The sequence below is a fragment of the Notothenia rossii genome (assembly GCF_949606895.1).
Source record: "Notothenia rossii genome assembly, chromosome: 4".
Classification (NCBI taxonomy): Eukaryota; Metazoa; Chordata; class Actinopteri; order Perciformes; family Nototheniidae; genus Notothenia; species Notothenia rossii.
In genome coordinates, this window is record NC_136902.1 from 67,967,560 (window position 1) to 67,993,029 (window position 25,470).

General features: G+C 41.6%; 1 protein-coding gene across 8 annotated transcripts in view; it reads left to right on the top strand.

Moving 5' to 3' along the window:
- Positions 1–559: 559 nt before the first annotated feature.
- bcl9l (bcl9 like) overlaps positions 560–25,470 on the top strand; it is a 37,071-nt gene continuing 12,160 nt past the window's right edge. For 2 of the 8 annotated variants that reach the window (XM_079678803.1, XM_079678808.1), the window contains exons 1-2: positions 561–906; positions 2,735–2,778. The gene's annotated coding sequence lies outside the window, so the exon portion shown is untranslated. Of the gene's footprint in view, positions 907–2,669; positions 2,779–12,276; positions 12,388–13,584; positions 13,755–25,470 lie in introns of those variants that run through there. The other 6 variants (XM_079678802.1, XM_079678807.1, XM_079678805.1 and 3 more) reach the window with 5 other exon arrangements.

The following is a 25,470-nucleotide window of genomic DNA, read 5'->3' on the forward strand; positions in this document are numbered from 1 at the left end:
TTACTTACTCCCATCAGAAAAGGCCTATACCTAAAGTTAACTTGAAGGTATGCTCACAACCCATACCACCAGAGGGAGTATACAGCTGAAAAAAGGAGCAGATATAGTGCAACAACTGGATCTTCACTCTCAGTAACTAGTGTAAATGGTTCCCCCCAAACCCGAAGCACTTAAACCCAGTTTAGAGTTTCTGATTTTCTTTGGATTTAAAAACTATGCTAAAGGTGCAAATTTGAAATTTGATGTGGTGAGATGGAAAGGGTAATTTGCTGGATCAGATTTTTCTCATGAAGCCAAATAACTAACTTCAATGTAGCCTACTATCTTTGGGACGGATTCCCCCAAATAAAAAAACTTTATTTCTAGCAGCCTATGTAACATTTATTTTTATTTCAGAGTGCTGACATATCATCCTCTAAATATATTTATATATAATACATATATAAATAATCATATTTTGAAGGGAATGACATTGATATTCATTTAACCATAATGCAAATGAGGCTCCCAGAAGCCGGCACAGTAGTCCAGCATGACAGATCAGTCTCCTACAGTGACATACGGATGCCCGTGTGGCCACACTAATTATTGTCAGCGGCTGGGAGTGATATGGACTCGCAGAGAAATGCAACGTCCTGCCCTTCTACATCTTGAATAGTGGGAGTCATGAACCGCTGCAAGGTGACGCGTCCCCTGATTTCAACCGAAACTTCAACCTAGACACGCTGTGTTGTTTATCACCGTGTTAACCTCCCGTCAAACGGCACCAGCTCTTATCAAACACCGGGACCATCTTGCGCAGTGTTACGGCGGACGGAGCAAGCGGTGGCGGCGGCGGTGGCCACTCCGGGGAATGTCGACTGGCCGTCAGTCCTGACATCGGCCTCTTGTGATCTCACACGCCAGGTACTGTACTGAGCATTTCAAAACACTGTCACTGCCTTGGTATGCTAGCTGTTCGTCTATTTCACAGCTGTCTTCTTTACGTTTGGACTCGACTAACTTTCTCCCCTTTTTTATGAAGTCTTCGGCTCGCTAGCAAGCCAATAACAAAGTTCAAATCCCGTTAGCTAGCGTTGGTTCGCCTGCTGCAAATGTGTGCTACGGCGACGTCAGTTTACATGCAAGTAGCCTAGCGAAGACATGAATTAGCATGCTAAGTTAGCCCGTGGACCTGGCTGGCGCAGCAAGTCCCCACTCATGAGCGCAGGGGTTCACTTCAGGGGCATGTGTCCTTAAATTCTCCTAACGAGGATGCGGTGCTTGCTCAACTCTACGTTCAGATACGAGCATGTGAATCCATGCATGTGTCAAGGAGCACTATTAGCTTGTCAGGAAGCTAATCTGACAGATGCAGCAAAAGCAGCATTTGTATGGTTTTGTGCTAAGCTGCTAAATGGTGTTCAGTCAGTGAGGGGACAGACTGCGTAACGATAACGTTACCTGTCACTTCAACACAGACTGCGTGGGCATGTGGAGACCAGCAACATGCTGTTAATACTGCCGCTGCTTCACACTATACTCTTAAACTGTTAATGTAGTCAACGATAGCTTTTAATGTAGAAACATATATCCAAATATGTTATTTTAATGGGCATTTCCTGCCCCGCTGTGATTCAGAAACACACATTCAAGCAGCTGGACGTCAAGCTAAGTCTATGCCTGACGACTAAAACGCTATGCTGGTTAATTTCAATCATTGAAATGTATATGTTTTAATAGCCTTTGCCTTTATTATAATTGTATATCTACATTATATATATCTACATTCATTTATATAGCCTGTTCTTTCTCACACACCCATTTGTTCTTGTGTGTGTGTGCGGTAACCTTATAAGAACCCATGACCCTGCTCATTTCAGCCTGTTGAATATAGTGTGATAATGCTCCACTTGAACCTGTTCTCAGAGAGAGATACTACAGGCTTTCTCTTCTGCTACTCTATGTGTGTGTGTGTGTGTGTGTGTGTGTACACACACACACACACACACACACACACACACACACACACACACACACACACACACACACACACACACACACACACACACACACACAAAAACACGCTTCATGCTGTTTGTGTATCTACAATATCCTGGTGAGCTATATATAGCACCTAACAGAGTTTGCAACTTGATCCGAATTGTCTTTCAGTGCTACGGTACAGCGGGTAAACTGTGCAATGCTTTCTACTAGAAGTGAGATATCTCTAGGATCATATCTTAAAGATATTTTAAGTATGATATACCTGTACGCTTTCATGCAAGTTTTATTTTGTCTTTCTATGTTTTCAATCTCTCGAGTTCCTTGAAATGAGCTTTTAGGGGATAATAATTGGAACTTTAACAGGGTCTAATAGACCACAATTTTCTTTTTAGTCCATACATAGCTTGGCTCATTAAAAACTAATATTTTATTAATCAATTGTGTACGCTGCTGTATATTTAGCTTGGATAAAACTGGTGATGAACGATGGTTATTTAGGCAGTCCTCTTGTAACAACATGAAGGATAATGTTTCTTTAACTGTACAGTAGAGCAACATTTCAGCCTGTTGTTGATTGACATATCCAATGTGTGAATGAACAGTCTATTTCTTGCATCTTTGTGTTTGATCTAGAGTTGTTTATGAATGAATAATCATGTGACAGCCACTACATGTCCACACAGCCTGCCTCAGTGCGAGCGGAGACGGTTTTGGTGCGCTGCTGACAAAGTGTTTCTTATCTGGCTAGGTGATCTGAGAACTTTGGGGTGAGTTACAGGGAGCACTGCCAAGGTGAGCTATGAAAGAATAATGTGATATTGAGAACGTTTCCACACGACAGAATACACTAAGACACTTAACTGCAAGGCCCCAGTCTAATCCCTCACTAGAAAGTATTTAGACCAAACATTTGAATGCATTATTGTTTACATTAATGCCTCAGTCTCAGTCCCTTTCCCTGTGCTTATCTTTTGCATATTTTTGCATGCAGTCTTGTAGACAAATGTTCTCTGTCCACTCTGATGCCGGTCCTCAATATATTTACCGTGCGGTGTATTCAGGCGCTTTAACATTTGTTTGTCCGGTCAGGTGAGAACAATGCCATTTTAACTTGTGTGTGTACCAAATAACTGCATTGAGACCTCATGAGCACGCAGGCCCCTTTACAAGCAAACTGCAGTGCTGCTTGCTAGAAGTGAGAATGTAATATGAACCAAAGACAAGATTTAGCCCTTGGATACTTTACCCTGTTACATGGGTGTAAGAGGACATGTGTTCACCTCTGTTTGTCAGCACTTACTTGTGCTTGGAAAGCTTTATGTAACATTTTGAGTCACAACGGATGCTCCTATTAAGATCATGTGTTCAAAGCTGATGTGAACACAAATGAATGTTTAATTTAGAAAGATGGACAGCTAAGTGTATTTGAGAGTCTTAAATTGTATTCTAAATTATCCGAATACCCAAATACATTAGATACTTGTAATACTGTTCGACTTTTGTTTACACATTTGAATTGAAACTTGTCTGTTACGTTGGATGACTCAAACAGAGAAACGCATCAAAGTATATTTTTCCACATACAAAACAGACTAGATGTGTTCACGCGCTTGTTAACCCATCGAGCCCACGTTGCTGCTTTCCCATGAGGCCTCAGGTGTGATTAGATCAAACATATCATCATAGGTTACAATATTACAAACAGAGTGGGTGAACTAGGCTAGCTTAAGCCTGCGCTGTGAAAGACATATTTGTGGGAACTGAGAGTTGCTGTCACATTTTTCATATTTGAGATAAAACACAAAACAGTCTTGGTGAGGAGGTAGAACATCTCATGAGCTAGCATTTAAAGTGCCCAATACATAAAAAAAATACTGAATCTCTGCCTGTAAAACTTTTATGCAATTATTGCAAACGCTTTAATGCAATTATTGCAAACACTAAGAATGATCAAGTCAAAGCTGCATTACAGTTGAGGCTGTATTAAATGATTGTGCAGTATATATGAAACTGTATCAGTTTCTTAATGTTTTACTGTAGTTTGGTTTTTGCCGCTCCTATGAGGAAAATGTGCGATATAAGATTACATTGTTGGATATTGCGATAACAATATAAATTAGTTACTGCATAGTGTACAGAGTTCTACCTTTCTTCTACGAAAACCACAAATAGTTTGTTAAAAAATTGCATTATTCAAGAATTTGAACATTGAACCAATCGGGCACCAATAAGGGAAGAACGGTAGTTTGTGATATTATCTTTCAACTAACATCTTTCGCAACGTGTGTATCATGCAATATGGCATTGCTATTGTGGGGGAAACTTCTGAAGCAATTGGAAACAGGACTCCGAGAGACACGAGGAGAGCTGGAGCTTTGATCGCAAACACTGACAGTTTATTTGGAGCTTCGGCCGGAGAATTCACAAGACATGTCACGGGCCACGAGTTGACCACACGGTTGAGATGCCAAATCAATTCTGAAGCACCCTCCTGTAGCTCAAGGTTTTAACTAGTTCAGAGTGTAATAATCAATATTTTTCAATAGATAGACTAAACAGCTGAGGACACTGAATCACAGTTGTTGTCGCTTATGGCTCGGGGTCATCTACACCCCGAGAAGGATGTGTTCCAGGTGTCCCACAACAATAACTATCTCTGACAGAGAGTTGCCCGGTCATAAACTGGTAAGCCTCTCCCATGTCATTATTTTCTGGTTATTACCCGTCCCCTTCTGTGTTATGAAGGTTTTTATGCATGTAAACGGTCTGCAGAGTCAAAAACCCTCAAAGTGCACCCTGTAGCGAGTAAAACTCTAACACAGAAAATACCTCCCCAAAACGCCTCGTTGGAGATACGTCATTGTCCATTTGATTCTTCCGGGTACGCATGATGTCAACCGTACCCGGAACAAAATGGACAAATCCGCGGCGCCGTTACGTTACATCCGCGGAGCCGTTACGTTAAGCCCCTGCTGATTGGTCCAAATTGACCAATCCACGGACTTCCTCACACACACTCAGTGCAAGCAGCTCTGCTGATTTCTCCTCCCTGGCTGCAGGCTGATAACAGACAGTTGGGATCGCGGTGAAATTCTCTCTGCAGACCCATTCTCACAGCGTTTATCAACCTTTTTCTTACTCAATATCAAGCCACACCTATTGTTTTTACTTCGGCTGTGACTTTGTGTGTGCTCAGGATGAGTTTGGCTAAACAAGGAAACAACACCTCCACGGAGCTTAGCGCGATTCACAACGTCGCGACCAATCAGAGCACACTGTGCTCACCGGGAGGGTGGGGGCTGGAGCTATTGGAGTTACAACGAGCCGTTAAAGGCAGAGAGTGAAATTCAGTGAATACACGTAGTTTACAGAGATGCTGTATGAGAAACCAATGTGAATTTGGAAAATTGCACAATATAAAACTATTCTAGTAGACCTCAACAATGGAATTATGATCAGTGGAAATGGCCATGACATGGGACCTTTAAGGGAGGTAGCGGCTGCTCAAGGTTGGTCATCCGCGTCAGAGGGCGAAGGAGGAAAGCAGTGCAAATTATTCCCCAACAGTTTCTCTCTTTTTATCAATTTTGATAACCCATTTGTTCAATACTTAAATCAATGAGAATCTTCAGATTTGAGTGTGGAATTACACAACATCAATTACATCAATAACAATCACATTAATAACAATATAATAAGATTGAAACATTAAATCACAATGATTGAGACAGCCAACCACAATAGAAAATCATCTCTTGTCATTGTTTGGAGCATCTTTTGTCAAAAGCATAATAATGAACACATATAAAATCACAGATACATAATAGCAAAAACATTTATTTTAAACTAATATGTTTTAACATTTAACCATTAGTTAATGTCCTTTATCAAACTATAAAATCAAAACCAGCTTGCAGCTTAAAAATGTACTTCAAGGCAATCACTAGTCAAAAGCATTTAAAACTCAGGATCATAAGAGATCCAGTTAAGGACTTTAGTCTTAGTAAAATCAATACATTCATTTTAGTCAAGTACATTGATCAAAGTCTGAAAAGGAAAAGTCAGACATTTGTAGTATATTGTAACAATCTGAAAAGGAAAAGTTAGGCAAATATTCAAAGACTTTTGTAAAAACCTGGAAAGGAAGGATTAAACATTCTTAAAACTTGAATTAATACATTTGTAAATGCTACCACTGATCTGTACCAAATTAACTCAATTCATTATTCCTATTAGCCATACTTAACTGAAAATCTACTTATGGTACTTGGAAAGGGTTCTTCTTTGTTTATCTAATGTTGAATATCGAATGTCAATTTCTTTAAATTATACTTCTCTAATTTGAGGATCAAATATGCTACACAATTGTTGTATGAATTATTATACATATTTTTTTTGGGCCAAAATAAATTAATCCAGTACTTGAAACTTCATTTTAGGTCTGTCTGTGCATGGATAATACATTAAAGAGTATTGTTGCTGGACGATTAAGGATATTAACATTATCTGTGATAATATTAGTAATACCTTCATTATTCAATACCTTTATAACCTGAAGATATTTATTGCGAAACTGTAATCTGATCTGACAAAATATATTTATCACCACAGATGTCTGGTCATTGGAAATATAGAAACAATCATTAATTGTACATCTTTAAACATCTGGTTATTCAATTCAATGCTGGAAGAACTTGTCCGTCAGTTTTCCTGACTCGTTTTCCTCCTCCCTTTATGACACAGAGTGTCTGGTGTGTAAAGGCATCCTGATACTGTAGATTAGCACTGAGGTGCTGATTGGCTCAAACTCTCAGAGCGCCATATTTCAACCCCCCCCCAATTGCTCTGCTTTTGTGTGGCTCATTCAGTTAGCAGAGCACTGTAGTTAATCCCCCCCAGTGAAACGGAGGCTGCATTCCATCTGCTATCTGCTTGAGAGCAGTGCAATTGCGTATTCCTAGTGGCGCATCCAGGTGTCCCCCCCGTGATAGGAGAGGTTAGGAAGACATCAAACTGCTCCAAGAAACAAGGAACCTTGTATTATAGAAGCCTCTGAAGCCCTCGCTCGTCCGGCAGGGTTGTCTGCTTGAGCCCACCGAGCAGAAAGATGATGAGAAGCATCCTCTCATCTCGAACGACCTCGTGCTTCCTTGCCCGTGGCTGGGGGTGCTCTCTGCACCAGGAGAGTGTGACCCTTTCTCTCTGACCCTTGGCCTTGAGAGCTGTCCTAGTTATCGGCACAACACCTGATAGGGATGTTTTCTGAGTGATGACAACTCAAAGTAAATTATCATTTAATTACAAAAATAGGATAGGCCCCTCAGAATTATTTGGGAGCCTTCCTGACACATGCACATTATCATTTTGAAGGTTTGTGTTAGTCATCTAACATGGAAGAATCAGTCCATAGCAGAGAAATGTTATTGTAAGTTAAAGGTGAGCTAGTCCCTGTGGATAAATATATATATATATATATATATATATAACTAGGGGTGCACCGAATGGGAAATTCTTGGCCGAAACCGATACCGAAAATAGGAAACAGTTGGCCGAAAGGCCGAAAATGATTAATATAAATATATATATATATAGATATAGAAATATATATATAAATATATAGATATAGAAATATATATATATATATATATATAATGTATACATTTTTTACCAATGTTGTTCAGCTACCTGATTATGGAAAAACACATGATTATGGCAACACTTAACTTAAATAATAATCACTATTATGGGTCCATAAAACATTTATTCAGCACTTTTGAATGCATACAGTACATTAATTCCAAGTCAAGTGCATTTTCTTTTCTCTGTAGGATAACTACAACAAAGTGCATTCAGAACAAAGCCAAGGTGCTTTAAAACTGCATAAACATCTAGGCCAGTAGGCCTACAACAAAATAGTGTAAATAAAGACTAACAGCCAGGCCTTCAACAACAACAAATGCACCTATAACTTTGGTAACCTAACGTGTTGTTGTGATGACGTAATCAAAACGCGGCGACAAGCACGGCGCGCGACCATGCTCGTGGCTGGCTCACGGCCAACATGTCTGCCGCTTGGAGATATTTAAAAATATCAGAGAGAGAGGCACGGATTGCGATTTGTAAAACGTGTTCAGCTGACATTTCTCGAGGGGGTGTAACTGCAAAGACTTTCACCACTTCGGGATTACTCCAACACTTGAAATCAAAACACAGTATGATCAACGTAACCCTGTTCTCTGACATTCGAAAGCCGAAAGGGCCTTTTTAACCATTTTCGTCCGATAATTTTCGGTGGCCGAATATTCGGTGCATCCCTATATATAACCCCTTCTCAATTATTCTAAATGTATATTAATTCACCATTTACCGTTTGATAAAATATTAGTTTATCAGAAATACATTTTCTCTTCCATAAAACATAGGTTTGAGAAATAAATTACCCAATATAAAATGAATTACTCAATATAGTTGACTATTCCCTCCCTTTTCTTACATATGACATAACTTAGGAGTCTATTTAAGCATGGTATAGTTTATAATCTATGAATCGAGAAGACTCAGTATCACCTGTGTGCAGCTTACAAAAAACAATTGAGAAACATATATTATGCAGAAAATTGATACATTTATTGAAGAACAAAGCATATCTGATTTGGGAGGAAAAGCGTCATCCCCTTAACATCTGACATATTACTGATGGCATAGCATGGATGATATTGGGTGTCTGAGGGTGTCATTACTCAGAAATGTCAAACAAAATAAAAACCTTAAATTTAAAAATAGGTTTGCATTCCTCCACTTAAGGAGACTCCGAGCCTCTCCGCTCACACAGGGTTCAAAGAAGGACAGAAAGAGGGGTTCGGGTTGAACACAGGCGTTTATTGGCACCAAAACAAAGTACAGTCCACGGGTTGCAAAAACGTTGCCCGTGTGGGATCTTTCACAGGTCCTTTGGCGACCTTCCAGGATCCCGCCTACTGCAAGACAGACCGGAACCAGGTTACCAAATGCTTTTATTCAGTGACTTACCTTACCTGATTCCGATCAGTTGTCTGGCCTCCGGCCGAGCCACTCCCTTCACTCCAGCAGCTGGCGCCCTAACCACACCCCACTGCCACATACCCCCACCGCCCGACTCAGGCTGGGATCCCACCGGCCGCAAGCTGACTCCCCCCCCTCTGCCGAGCGAGAGAGGAAATCAGCCGCGACCATCCGGTTACCCGGCCTGTGGATCACCTTGAAGTTGAAAGGCTGTAACGCCAGATGCCACCGAGTGATCCGGGCGTTAGCATCCTTCATGCGGTGGAGCCACTGGAGCGGGGCATGATCCAATCAGAGGTTGAAAGGGCGCCCCAGGAGGTAGTACCGCAGGGCGCCGACCGCCCACCGTATGGCGAGGCACTGCTTTTCCACCGTACTGTAGTTCACCTCCCTCTGAGCGAGCTTACGGCTAATGTACAGTACGGGGCGGTCGACCCCCTCTACTTGCTGGGACAAAACGGCCCCCACCCCACTGTTCGAGGTGTCGGTCTGCAACACAAAAGGGAGAGAGAAGTCAGGAGAATACAGAAGCGGCTTACCACAGAGGTCTTTTTTAACCCTCTCAAACGCCAGCTGACACTGCTCCGTGCACTGGACCGGATCTGAAGCACCCTTTCGGGTCAGGTCGGTCAGGGAACTGGTCGGCTCCGAAAAGGACGGAATGAATCGCCTGTAGTAGCCGGCCAGCCCCATGAACCTCCCGACCTCTTTTTTCGTCTTGGGCGCCAGACAGGCTGAAATGGCGGTTGTTTTCTCTATCTGTGGCCGCACCTGCCTGCCGCCCAAGTGGTACCCCAGATACCGTACCTCCCTCCGTCCAACCACACACTTCTTCGGGTTGGCCGTGAGCCCCGCCTGCCTCAGGGACTCGAGCACTGCCTCCACCTGCTGCATATGCTGCTCCCATGTCTTACTGTGAATGATGACATCATCCAAGTAAGCAGCAGCATATGCAGAGTGGGGATGCAGCACCCGGTCCATAAGCCGCTGGAAGGTGGCTGGAGCTCCGAATAACCCCAAAGGAAGTGTGATAAATTGGTACAAACCATACGGAGTGGAGAAGGCCGTTTTTTCCTTAGACTCTGGAGAAAGGGGAATCCAGCGTTGTGTAAAAGCGAGCAGTGCCTAGCCGATCGAGGAGTTCGTCGACCCGGGGCATTGGATAAGCATCGAATTTGGACACCTCGTTCACCCTGCGGTAGTCCACACAGAACCGGATTGACCCGTCGGACTTACGTACCAACACGACGGGGCAACACCAGTCACTGGTTGACTCTTCTATCACTCCCATCCCTAGCATAGCCTGAAGCTCCGCCTGAACAATTTTCCTCTTGTATTCAGGCAGCCGATAGGGCCGTGAACGAATGGCCACGCCCGGGGGCGTTTCTTTGCGGTGGTGTATGAGAGAGGTGCGCCCTGGCAGCGGAGAGAACACGTCGGTGAACTGCCTTTGCAACGAAGCAACGTCTGCTCTCTGGCCCGGTGAGAGATTGTCGCCACAACAGACAGGGGCTAATTTGTTGCTTTTACTGACCTCCGGTCCCAACTCATCTCTCTCAATCACTGTGGTGGCCAGAGAAACAGACACCACGGCCCTCCATGCTTTCAGGAGGTTAAGGTGGTAAATCTGTGTTGCTCCCCCCCTGTCAGAACACACCACCTCATAATCTACATCCCCCACTCGTCGTGTGACCACGAAGGGTCCTTGCCACTTGGCGAGTAGTTTAGAGCTAGAGGATGGGAGTAATACAAGCACTTTATCTCCCGGTGAAAATTGTCTCAGTTTTCGACCCTCTGTTGTACCCTCTGTCGCTGCTGACGTTCCTGAGCCTGGAGCAAATTCTTCCGTGATATCTGCCCCAGTGAGTGGAGTTTTGCTCGCAGGTCCATAACGTACTGTATTTTGTTTTTACTGGTGCTTGGACCCTCCTCCCAGTTTTCCTTAACTAGGTTCAAAACACCCCGGGGCTTCCGGCCAAATAACAGCTCAAAGGTAGAAAATCTGGGGCACCTCCCGCACTGCAAACAACAGAGGATCTAGCCATTTATCCCAATTACGACTATCTTCGTGAACGAACTTACGAACCATGTTCTTTAGTGTTTTATTAAACCGTTCCACCAGGCCGTCGGTCTGAGGATGGTAAACACTAGTCCGGATTGAATGGACGTGCAATAGTTCATACAGCTCGCGTAGTGTGCGTGACATAAACTGTGTGCCCTGGTCAGTCAGGATCTCTTTCGGGATCCCGACTCGGGAGATAATGTGAAAAAGTGCCTGCGCGACGCTCTTTGCAGAGATATTACGCAGCGGCACTGCCTCTGGATATCGCGTTGCATAATCCACTAGGACTAGTACAAAGCGATATCCCCGTGCACTCCGGTCTAATGGCCCGATGAGATCCATACCAAGTCTCACAAAAAAGGCACCTCAATCAATGGTAACGGGCGCAAAGGCGCTCTCGGGGTGGCCGGCGGGTTAACCAGCTGACATTCATGGCAAGATGCACACCAACGCTTCACATCTGCGCGAATCCCCGGCAAATAAAATCAGGCCATTATCCGTAGTGATTTGTCGTACCCTAGGTGACCTGACATGGGGTTATAATGAGCCGCCTGGAAAACCTTTTCCCGACGGCTTTTTGGCACCAACAACTGGGTATTTATATCTCCTGCTTGTGTATCACGGCCAGGGCCGTATCCACCATTGATGTCACCGAGGTTCGGACCTCGGTAATTTTTTCCGAGCTGTGTATATAACAAAAATAATTGTGAAATAATTGCACTAAACGGGGTATTTTTATTAGAACTTCCATTTACTGCCGCTGCATAACTACGTAGCCTCGATTTAAAGCAAACAGGAGAAGACGACATGTATCGTATCAGCAAACCACCCGCAGCCCGGACTTGTATCGGAGCAGCGGAGGAGTGATGTGGTATCTAGAGATCTGAGTCCAGCGGGCTGCTTGTGTTTCTGTTCATCAGGACATCATAGGACCAGCAGATCCTGTGTGAACGCTCTACTTTAGTCAGTGGACGTCCGACAACATGCACACTAACTTATATTGCAGATAGGCTATACTTTGGTTTAAATTGCGTGAATAAACTATCTAGAGAGCTACAGTTAATTACATGCATCCAATGTCAGAAGGATTAACTTTTAACAAACGTTGTAATGCTTTTCTTTCATTTCAATTTGAGTAAAACATTGAAGATATAACATTGTATTGTTTTCTTTTTACACTGACTCAGATATAATGAAAAGACAACGCCAGTCGAAGCTCAGCATTGGTAAGGAAGAGACACAACAGGCAGAGAGAAAGAGAGAGAGAGAAAGTGATGGAAGTCAGGGAGGAACTGCAGGTACAGTCACACAAAAAAATGTAGGCTTAATAACCCCATCCATCTATCCATCTATCTATATATGTATGTATGCATCTATCTATCTATCCATCTATCTATCATTATATCTATCTATGTATCTATAACAATAGTCTTCATTTACAATATAGACAATAGACATACTTTTAAAACAACATACATCTATAGCAGTTATGATGTCATAATAACATACAATTGTATAAAACACAATTTGCTTACATCTTTGTTCTCTTTTGAGAATCAAACATTACAGATTTAAATAAAAAAAGAATGCAAACAAACAAGTGAAATGAACTAAATGGCTGAATTGCTTTTAATTCACTGGCAGGAGCAACAAGTGAGAAGGAGCAAAAAGTGAACAACGAGGGAGAGATTGAACAAAGAGAAAGAGTAGAGGACAGAGAGAGTAATGAACAGGAAGAAGACAGAGAGACTAAAGAAGATGGAAGAGAGGGTGCAGGTTATGGAAAGGAGACAGACATGGAAAATGAATGTTGACAATGTCTTGTGATCATTTTAGCCTCTTCTGCATGTCCAGATCATTAATAGTAACAATCAACTGATTCTTATGCATTCCACTTTCAAAAATAATTGATGCTGCAGCCCACTGACATGGTTTGAAATCAATATGTTATCCAATTTGTGACCCCCCACAGGACTTAGAAAGCAACTAACTAGATCATGAAAATCCCCAAAATCTCGGGGGGTGGTATTATAGCTGTGAGCCATCAATACTCACCACCTGGTCGAAGACATGCTGAAGGGTCTCGTCCCTCGACTGTCCTTGTCCGTTTCCCCCTCGACGTCGTCAGCCTCCTCCGACTCTCCACTAACCACAGCACACAACTCACATTTCCCTGCCATCCGTGAACGCGCCCCCGCTAGCTTAGCAAACCCCGGCCAATTCGTTCCCAAAATCAGAGGGCGAGGCGAGTGCTAACTCCAGCCCTGACTCTATGCTTTTTCCCCTTTTTATAAGACATTTCCAGCGTTACCTCCGGGTACTGGTGAATATCCCCATACACACACCTCACCTTCACCCACTATGCTTCAATCAATGCCCCAGGCCGAACCAAGCGCTGATGGATCATCGTCTGATTACAGCCCGTGTCCATCAGAGCCTGGTGTGTCCCCCCCTGTATACATACGTCCCTTCCAAATCGGGGGAGCCAACTGGCGGTCCCGCAACCCGGACCAGCTGTCCGACCTCCATGAGAGGGCAATCCCGTCGGAAGTGGCCGGGCTGCCCGCACTCCCAGCAATCCTGCCCATGGCGTCTGAGGAGCCCCCCGTGGTGCCGGACGACCAGAAGCGTAGGCCGGACCTTGGGGAGAGATAAAAACAGGAGGGTAAGGTAGGGCTTGGGGGGGGAAGTGTCTGGGCTGCGGGGTTGGGGCCGTGTGGTGGTGGTGAGGGAAGGGCAGCTGCTCCAGGAAACCTCCTACTCTGGGCTGGGACGGGTCTTCCCGCTGAGAACGAGAGTCATATATCCGAACCAAATGCCCTAAGTGAAGCCGTTAGTCTCATCTGACTGACCCAAGGGTTGGTGCTGGTATGACAGGGAGGCTTCCAAGTGTTTAAAGCAGATGTCATGCTTTCAGTTCATGTTTCAGTGGGGGGGAGCAGACTCATGTGAGACAGTATCAACGGCTGTAAAGGCAAGGACACACCAGGACGATTATCGGCGTTGGTGGGCGTCAGGCCGACGATGAGCGTCGACACGCCCTACTCATATTGGTGTGTCCCGCACCGTGGGGTCTTTTCAGCCGGGCTGATGCCTTTTCGGCCGAAGGCGGCCAAAGGCAGTCGGCAAAAGAAATCACTCTGATTGGCTGTTCAGCTAGCGAATCAGTGCATGATAAGCGAAACGGAAGTGAAGGACCCAAACAAACTATTAAGAAGACAAATCTGAGATTTAATTTAACTCCAGCTCTCGACACAGGTTCGGGAAAGCCCCATGAGCTTCTCGTTGTAGAGTGAAAATGGAACGCACATGCTATTTGTTGTTTGTTTATGTCACGCAGTCTGTTCTTCTTCTCTCGGTGTATCACGCAGTCTGTTTTTCTTCTCTCAGTTATCACGCAGTCTGTCTTCCGGTTGTTGCCTCTTTTTGAATGACGAATACACACTACCGCCGCCTGCTGGTATGGAAAGTTATTGCCACTCACGCATGCACAGTTCGTACATGCTTCTTGGCCGTCGGCTGAAGTCTTTGGGGTGTGTTCTAGTGCGACACACGGCCAAAACGCAGAGACGTGAGGCAACACAACAGTTGGGGTCCGTCTGTCAGTTCTTTGTCAGATTGGTGTGTCCGAGCCTTAATGTTCGTGTGCCTCCTGAGTCTTTGGAGGAGGGGCGGCAGTTTGAGGAGTGTCATTCTCTCTTTGATTTAATTATTCATCTTGAAATATTAATACAATTTAAAGAAGGCAACAATTAGAATTTAAAATGTGGATAAGGTGAATACTTATTGTGTGTGTGTGTGTCTCCTTATGGGAGATAACTATTGGTCAGAGGGCAAAGGAGGACATGCAGGGCAAATTATTCCCCAACAGCTATGACAATAAAAACACAATATATTGTGCAATCCTCCTGAATGTAACCCTTTGCCAAAGAAAATAAATATTTAATTGCCATTCATATTGCCTTTAGCAGGTTTAATGCTTGTAACAAAGGAACTGACACATTCTGTTGTTGTTCAGTTACTTCCTTGTTTGCGAATGCTGAAGTCTTCACAGGTACTGCCTGCTCTTTAAAGCACATGTAATTATATCTTTGTGTGGGTCTCATGGAGCTCTGTGTTTTCTTTTAAGGGGCCTTATAATGCTTTTTGGGTTTTCCCTTTCCTGTAGTCTGTTACATAGGTCTTTATGAATGTACTGTAAATGGTCTGCGAAGGCTAAAATCCCAAAGTTCCCCTCCAGAGAGTCCCCCTGACTGAAGAGCCTTGATTGGAATATTTTGTTTACTTCCTTAACATAATGACATCACTACATAACACCAGCTAAATAGGGCCCCAACACATTGTATATAGGCTAAGGGGCGGGACATATCTAAGCGCTTGACCAATCGCAACAGAGCCAGCTAACCAATCAGAGCAGACTGATCTCTGGTTTCAGACAGATGGGGAAAAGAGTACCTTTTTGATGTCACAGTAGAGGCACCAAATACATATGTGAACCTGGAAATGAGCATAATAAAGCCCATTTAACAGTGGATACCATTATTTCCCCTAGGTAGTTTGTATTCAAATCATTACAGAGGAATGCACTATCAAACTATGACTGGGATTCTACATCCGTATGCTGTGCCTATCACCACCTTTTACTTTCTTTAGCTTTCCTGTCCTGTGGTTTAACGATCAGACCATTACTTAATCTTGACATCAAACATTTCACATTCTTAAACCCACTCAATATTATAACCAACAAAAAAGGTTTTAAGAAAAGGACATCAATTTCCAATTAGAGTTGATTACTTTACAACGTGACTGTAAGGACATACTGTTCATTAGCCAGCAAAGGCCAAACATGTGCTAACACTTTGACTATCTGGAGGTCATTTTCAACCTTGTTTTCATCATTTGCAGTAAGTATACTTATTTTTAATCCAGGTGACTTTTCCTCTTTCTTTGGCTTCCTTTCATCTCTTCTCAATCTCAAATATCTCACAGCATGCGTGCTTGCTTCAGCACTGGACACTTACAATTCTTATTTTATCTTCACCACTTTTTATTCAGTTAAAACTCATAGTAGGGCCTTTCAAGCTAGATGCAACTTGTGTCAACGTTGATGTTTCCCGCCCAATTTATTAAATGTTCGGGAAACTTATTTTATTTATGGTCAGGGGCCTCATGTATAACGCTGTGCGTAGGATTCACGTGGGAAGGTTGCTTACGTAGTAGAAATCCGAAAACTAGGTACATACATTTTCCGATCCACCGAACATTGCGTACCGGCGAGGAAAGTGCGTACAGCAATTCCTACGCCGGTTTCCCTTTTATAAATCAAAACGGACTCGAAATGCGGTGCAGATTTTGCGGGCTTCACGTAACGGCCATATTTGCCTATAAATATTCAAAGAAACGCCCATTCATTTTGAGTGACTGCATGGAGAAGATCGCAGGAAATGACGACAGAACAGCTAAAAAAAATATCTCACACCGTGTCAGGATTTGGTTTGGTGGATGCAGTTTGAACCAGAGTAGCAGCATGGAGGTTGGATCGTCACCAAAATAAATAAATAAGTGGTCCGAAAAAGGTTAATGACAAAAAAAATCCTCAGGCAGTGTGTTTGTACCGGGGACAGGAGACACCCCCTTGATGAGAAACTGTAAGAAATGATCGGGGAATCCCTCCGGAGTGGAGTCATGACGACTGGATCTGAATTATGTTTTTGTATTTGGTGGTTTGTGTTCCAGCTGTCGATCAGCTGTGCGCAGCGTCTCCACTGAAGCCTGTGCATCTCAACCCCCCCCCGCAGCAACTCTATATCCACGAGTTAAAGGAAATACAACTAATGTGTTGTGTTATATTAGCTACAATTTACCACATATGGTGCTCTTAGTTTCCATACTTCCTGTGTTTTAGTAGCGACTTATCAAGTCTTGGCAAACGGCATAAAACACGATTAAACATGTATTAAACATATATAAAACCATGCTCGTATCTACAACCTATAGAAATGCAAAACGGCGTCAGTTTAGACGTAATTCTGTCCTCCTGCTTACCGCATCATTCATGAGAAAACATTTCATAACATTAACACAACATATTCGAGGTGGTTTTAAATAACATATCCGTATTTATTTATTTCTCCAAGTTATGTTTTTGTGTGCACTGAGGAGTCTCAAACAGGCGTTTGTTAAATCATTTTAAGATTGGCTTTAATCAATTTGTGAAAATGAATTCTTCATATATGATAAATGAGAGGTAACATTTTATTTATGGTATTATTTCCACATATTTCTCTCCATTCTTCCTTCTGCCAACGGTGTCGCAGTTTCTCGTCTCTCCCGTGTTTGTGCTTATGGGTTAGAGTTTGCGTGGAGGACCGCACGTTTTCCCGTCAAGTTAGTATTTTATAAATCGCAAACATTGTGTAGAAACTGGCGTACGTGATTTTTTTGAGCGTATATCCCTTTATAAATGAGGCCCCAGGTTATGTTTAGTCTCACATTTTGGTCGCTTTTTAAAAAAAAATAAAGTCGAATGTTGCTTTGGGAAGCGGATGTTGTATAAAACACCTAATGCTCCCTTGGGGAAACAACAGATACTCTTTTAAATATGTTTGGCCAAATCTGAATAAGGCTCAGTTGGAAACATTTTCCCCCAAACCCACATATTGTATGGTGGAGGAGTGCATTCCTACACACATTTTTAATGATGATGATGTTTGGCCTAAGTGAAAGACCAAGACATTGTACTAGATTTCACAGACTTGGCGTCCTCTCTTGAGCAGACTGGTAGGTGTGTGTTCATTTTGACAGCGAATGGCTTCTGTCCATCAGCCCACTGCTTCTGTGCCGTAATGCCTGATTTCTGTCTGTTCTGAGGCTGCAGTTTGGTCTTTTTCCTTGCTCTAGTTGGCTTTTTTCCCAGAATGTGTTGGAAAGGATACAACCCTTGACCCTCTGTACAAAACGAACCCAGTACTTCCCTGTCCCCGAGCTGAAGCAAAAGCAAGGACTAAGTGCCTAGAGTCTTCTTACCACTTCATTTTCATCAAGGAAGTCTTTATCTGTGTTTGTCTGGAAAGGCTAACAAATCCTGTGTAAATGGCCCACACTTCCATGCTTTCCCTACTTCAGCTAGTCCTGAACACAGTTGCAAAGCTTTCAATATCCACCCAGATGATAGCATATAAAAATCAGAGGTTATTTTGTTGAATCAGTTAATATCTTCTCTCTCTCTTTTTTTTTTATGCTTGTCTTACATTTTTGTAATGTTCTTTTCTTGGTGTAGTAAAAGAAGGTATATCTGAGGTCATCTCTTTTGTCATGACTGTTCAGTGAGGCCTGTTACATCAAAAGAAAGCGATGCTTTGAGATCTTTACAAATGTCACACTTTTCCTTTTTTTTTTGCTGCGGCCTTTCCTCTGTTGCAGGCCCTTCTCTGTGCACGGCGCCTTCTGCTTAGCCTATATTTACTCAGCCCTGTGACATGTTTTGTTGCCACAGCAACCTGCCACAACCCCCCTAGTGTGCTGCATTTTTTTTTCTTGCTGGCTGTCACCTGTGCACTGTCCCACAATGCACTGCAGTCCAACAAGTGCTGTGAGACTGATAATAGTGAGAGCAGACTTGTACATAGAGTGTGTGGATTAACTCTCTTTTATTAAAGGTTTAAGATGAAAGGTCACAACTGAATCGTTCAGAAGTTCATTTAAATGGATGTTGACCTACAGTAACCCCTTGTTATGGTCATAGACTGATACATTCCTACAGCACCACGCTGCTGAAAAACAAAGTGCATGTTGGGAGACGAGAACAAGCGTGTGATTGAAGGAACGGGGGAGTGAAGAGGGAAAAAAAAGTTATAGCAAGGAGGACTATAAAAACCGAGAAATAGATATGGCTATAGGGTCGAATGCGGTCAATTATCTATGAACAGGGTTTCCCTGCTTGTTAAACTCTTCACAGCGCTACAGTGCTCTGCCCAAAAAATGCCAAATATGCAGTACTGCAGTTTTTTTCTCTTCTGCAAGACTTTTGAACAAGTTCCAGTCGGGTCCTCTCCTTGCTTACATTCTGGCATACAAGCATAGTTCTCTCTCTACTGTACTTCAACATTGAGTTTTTAAACTATTGCCAGTGTTAGAGATATTCCCATCAACATCCAATCATTTCCTCAAAATGGTGACTAGTCTCCGAATGTAATGATCTGCAATCCATTGCTATGTTATCATTATGCAAGTTTGGTGCTTTTCATAACGTGGCCTTACTGTAGTCACATCACCCTTTGTTTTGTAACTAACCAAAGCATGTACAATCTGCATTCATCAAACAGAGTCTGAAACTTGTAATTTATTGGCCACTGGCACCGATAATCACTCAAAATGTACTGATGGCTGCCACTTGGAATCCGTTACACATTATTGGTGTCAGTTGATTTTCCATGAGTGAAAGTTGGCAGGGTTTTTGCTGGCTGATTCAACATCTTAAAACCTAGCAGAGCTCGCTGTCAGCATCCTTGTTGATTTTTCTAAAATCGCATGGCTTGCAAAGCAGCTGGGCTCTTACAAGAGAACGCTAGCTGACAGAACCATTTTGTGTTTTTCCTCATAAAAGTAGTGCAGCAAATTCAGCAGATCACTATAGATGTGTGGTAGTTGTGGTGCTTGAAGTTTATTAGCTGACTTTTCTCTATATTCAGACAATTCTCACTTTTCTTTGTTATTGTATTATTTATTTTTAAGGACCAATTTTCTTTTTTATTGGCAGGTGGGTAGATAGTGACAGTACTCTACTCTAGCTGTAGCTTCGTTTTGTTTCTTTAGAGAAAGAGTCCTTTTCTCAGTTGTAGTCATGTTATTAAGCTACCTTAGCCTTGATCAAGAATTGTTGGTTCAATTGGTTGATGTCTGTGAAGCTGCACTACTGTGGCAAACTGTAGTTCTTGTCATTTCCAAAGTATAAGCAGCCAAACCAGTTACTAAAATTAATTGTCAATATTTATAAGTCAGTCTTGAAAAATGACACCATTTGTTGATTGTACCTCTTATTTGAATGCTATCTATCACGGTGCATCCCAACCAAACTGTAATCTCGCTTTAACGTTGTCATGCTGTAGCGTGGTTAATTCTAAATTCTCTACATCCGTGTCGAATCACATTTCATAGAATTTGTAATAGCCCACTAAAGGTTAATTGACTTTTAAAAGAATGTATGCAGGTCGCTTTACCAGCAGAAGCTGACACTGAAATAAACAGCATGTCTCACTCAGCGGTAAGTGGTGATAGGGATTACAATTGTAGGCTTGTTTGAAACCTTTGTGTGGACATGAAGGGAGCCATTACATCCGCCACATAACCCACATTACATGTTTGTAACATAAAAGCAGGCGAGGAAAACCCCTCTCAGAGGTGTGTTATGTGTTTTGTTTTTTTTTCAACATGTTTTGAAAAACCAGAGTTGTATACTGATATTTTGAGGCTGCACTTGAGTAAAGAAGATTGAATGTTTTGTGGTACACACAACAAATACAAATTCAGCGGTTCCTTTTATTGAAAAGTCTAGTTTATTTTCAGTAGTTTCTATTTCACGTGACGCAGTGACTTTAAATTAATGCAGCATTGTATATGTACACTGGACAAGTAGGACACGACTCTTTTTTATGTGATTTTGGACTAAATCATATAAACATTTTAATACAACTGTAGCATTTTTTTGGGAAAAGAGCCATGCATTTTTTCAATAGCTTCAATTTCATGTGACTTCAATCAATTATTTCTACATTTTGGGGGGGGGATTTTATTGGATTTTAATACAATAATTTTTTGAATATTTTAAATGAGAATCTTGTTGAAATATTGAAATAGAAAATTGTGTTCTGAAAATCTTTTGTTATTATAGGGCTTCACTTTAAAATCATTTTGTTACATAGTTACACTTATCAATAATGTGATCTGCCTCAGGTTATAATATATAATACAATGCTTTGAGCATATATAATATATGTTTTAATCTCTATGTTCTGGTACCTGTTTTAGGGATGGGTTCAGGGTAACTGCAGGGCATGGAGAAAATCAAATACCGATATTACAGAAATATTGTAGGGTTGATCATTGGTGTTTTCAACAAATATTTATATAGTAACATTTTTTGATAAATAATCATCATTAATGTGGACATAACAAATCTGCTTTTGGCAAATAATAAAACAGTTTAAACAGTCTTGTAAATTCAGCACATGACTCTATAACCCTTTACTGAAATGGTTCCTTTTAAAATCAAGAAAAGTCAACAGTTGTACCATAATACGGTGTCTGCAATCCAATGCGATATCTAGTCTCATATCACGATATTGATTGAATATTGATGTACATGTGTTTCCTGGCCTTACCAGCGAGCGTGTGTTATTACTGGAAGACAGTTGCGCAACACTGCAAACTCGCAACAGGCTGGAGTCATGGCTGACGGGGTCAAATGGTCCAGAGCATGGCTTCCTTTAATTAAGAAAGATGACAGTGCGGCTGTGTCTATGAACCTTTTTCAAGTAAGTCTGGAAACACCAGCATATTGTTTCCACTGGTAATGTTAAGTTTTGGCAGGCTACAGAAAAACCTTGCTGTCTCAGCAAAGAAGGCACTGTATCGTTTAGAACTGAAGGACTTGGTTGACTCTGCAAGGACACATTTTATGTGCAAAATAGTCCTTCACAGAGCATTTATTTAGTTAACATTCATCCATGTTGTGTTATCCGTGGCCTTTTCCCAAGTTAGAACACAAAGTGGTCAAGTACATCTAACTTATTTTCCTTCTCTCAGGCTATTGGGCTGGCGCCATGTGCAAATGTGGTTTGTTAACGAACTAATGGCAACAAACATCTCATCTGTGTTTCTCTGTGTAACAGCGTGCTGCAGAGTCATCCATATTATTCATTCAGCAGTACTTTGGTCTTAGTGTTTACTGGTGAGTCGGCCCATCGAGCAGCACTGTGGCATCTGTGTTTTGGACCTGGCTTCGTATTTTGTTTTTGCTTGTGGCCCCCCCACTTCCCTGGGATCTCAGGGTCTATTAATACCAGCTTGCTCTAAAAATACAGAGTACTGTGTGACCCACTGGGACTAAACAGGAGCTCGACCTCTTACCGTAGGCACATTGACATACACACACAGCGGTTATACATTCTGACCTGTACTGTAGTTGCTGAGATTTTTTCCTGGTATTTGCACTGAAACCTGGAAATCAAATCACCCATGAACTTTCTTTAAATTCCTGGATAGTCATTTAACAAATATATGTACCGTAAGTTCCACATTAAACACATTAGTTTTGGCAAGATATAGTTAATCAAACCTTCAAGCCCAACTGAGAATAGGGAAGTTTGTTTCTGTTGATGTTAAAGGGTTGTAGCAGTGTTTGTTTGCCTGCTTTTGTGTGGATATTTACTAATCATCATGGCCCTAAATGACTTGGCTCGATACGTAAAAAACATGTGCTCTGGATTTTAAACATCATTCAATTATTCCCCTAATTTGTTTGGGGCAGCGATTGGATGCAACTGGACAAAGTCCAACTGTTAGATTTAATTTTTTTCCCAAACAACTTGTGAAAAGGTCAAAAGAGAAAGGAGAACATTTTATGCAGAAACACATTTGTTTATTGGATAACGGCTAACCTTTGTGTTAACGTGTGCCCCGCTGATCTCTGCTTGTTATACTTGGGACATGTAGCATTAAATGATTGATAAGTATCTCACAAAGTAAAACAATTAAATGTTCATCAGGGCATGAACATTATAATTCCAGGCCTCATAGTTTTGTTTCCAGTTTCTCAGCTGGCTCCACGTCTCATGGACTCAGGCTGACTTGTTGATCTAGAAGAATTCCTCCACGTCATCAAGAGGTGTCAGTTGGACTTGATTGTGACATTGTCAGGAACATTGTCAGTAATATATTCTCATGAAAACACTTACTGTGGCATGCATGATGCTTCTGTTTTAGTAAGTCGATAACTGTTTTTCTGCCTATTTGAAAGTGATTGATTAAATATCTCTAGGGTTTTGAAATATTCAACTCACTATTGGTGCAAGTCTTTCTAGAAATGTCAATAAGCTGGTATCTATTTTCAATATTAAGGCTGTGTCATGTAAAACTGCTGCACAATACAGACTCCTATGGAGCATACAGAGGCTACTTTATAAGGCCCATTTCCTTCAGCAGCAGCTTTTTAAATATGAGCAATTTGATCTGACATGAACTCTACATTTTAAAGCCAAAGATAGTCTGTTTATTTTCATTTTGGGCATATTGGCTAACAATCTTAAAACTTGAATGTTTTTAGTTTTAGGGGTTTGTGATCGAGTATAATAGCACAGCATCACGTTTTGCTGGCTCTAAAATTACCATCAAGTTGATTAAATTACAGCTTCTTGTGTGGTAATCTAGGAAGACTTTAATAGGATTGTGTTAGCGACAAGCTATGTTTGAGTGGAGCAATTAACCTGATTTTCTTTTAAGTATTATTTATTTATATACTATATTTCAATTACTATATTAGGCTTTGTCCCCTTGAGACACTATTTCTCCTGATGCTACTTTGCCCATTATTTTGGATCTACGTGTTTACTATTAGGTCCACACATGCCTCTGTATAATACAGTTTAGAAACAGCGAAAGTTGTCAAATCATGTACCATCAATCGTGTTAAAGGATTTATTACAGTCGTATTTACAGGGAAAAATATATAAAATATATCAATGCACACAAGAACATGTATAGAAGATGGCGCAGCAGACGTAAACAACAACGCAATGCAAATACTGCCATCTGACAGCCTATTTGACACGATTTTCATATTTTTTTGAGTAATTATACAGTTTTTAACAAAGAGAAATATTGTTTTCTGGCATCACTTTACATACATCTGATCAATTGTATTTAAGATTCTTCTTTTTCTTTTAGTTCAAACTGGCTTGGGGAAAAATGTGGGGGGGGGAAATGTGAGAATTTCGCCCTTAAGGGACATTAAATTCATTTAATCAATTTTCCAACCTCTATTACATTTCGGAATAATTGCATAGCAGTCAGGTTGATTTGATTTAATTCATCATTCAAATGTCACCGTCATTAAGTACGGATCATTTCTAAAGCTTCAGGGCTAAATATCTTTTTCAGACTTGCTTAAGTGGTGAGGATGTGATGAATAGGGATGACACCAATTAAGTTTAGTGTTGGTTCTTTATACGTGTATGAATAGTCAAAGTCTCCTTTATAATACAAAATAAATTAGAGCTAAACATGTATAGCTGCTGTTCGCCAACACCTATAATAACTATAAACCCCCTTGTCATTTATTTATTTTAATTGTACCGCATTGAATCAAGGTGCAATCATTTTCTTAAGCTGATATACAAAGAGAACAACAAATCATCACAAATGGATCTATATTTAGAAAAATACAACATGTACGATACAACAAGTAGTTCACACACAGTATGACGCAAGTCATCACCGGTGCAACCAGTTGTTTGGAAGAGTTCCATAATACTTTGCATGGTGTGTTAATCTGTGTATCGTCAAGGTGTGACAAACCTTTGTTGGAAAAATATTCATCATAATGGAAAGATGTACCCTTTAGATTCCTTCATTTGTTTATTAAAGTTCTTCAATTATACCCTGGATTAATATTCTAATAATAATGAAATGTCAGTGATTCCAAGTTACCCGCCTAATCTAAAATAAACTCAAGTAAAACATTCTGTATACATTCTATATACGCAGTCGACCGGTCGACCGCGGGGGCAATGCTGGTAGATCGCGAGTCATTCATAAAAAAAAAAATCCAGCTCCGTTAAAATAAACATGATCCCTCCTCCCTTGGCCTCCCTGCCACTTAATTCAGGAGTTAATAACACGATAAACACGAAAAATCCAGACGAGATCTCTCTCCCCCGTCTGTGTGCGAGGGGGCGGGGCAGTTTACACAAACGCAGCTGCTACATGCAGCAACACACGGCGGGGATAGCGGAGAGAAGCGCTCCAAGGTGTGGTTAAATGTTACCCGTCTTGAGGTGGACAATGCTCGTTGCCAAGAGTGCAATAAGAGTTTAGCATGTAAGGGCGGTAACACGAGCAATTTGTCTAAACATTTAGCAAAAGTGCACCACATTCAGACGGAGGAATGCACCAGGTTCGACTGTCTTTCTAGTAGCTCTGTAGCCCCATCCACGAGTAACGTTACCACGTCAGGTGCTATGTATGCTAGCAGCAACACACGGAGTTAACTCAATTATACAAACATGGGTTAATGATTACAGGTAACTGAGTTATTTATTTTGTTAAAGTTTCGGCTATTCTGTTTACAATTCTGTCATCACATTATTTAATACGATTTGTTAAAA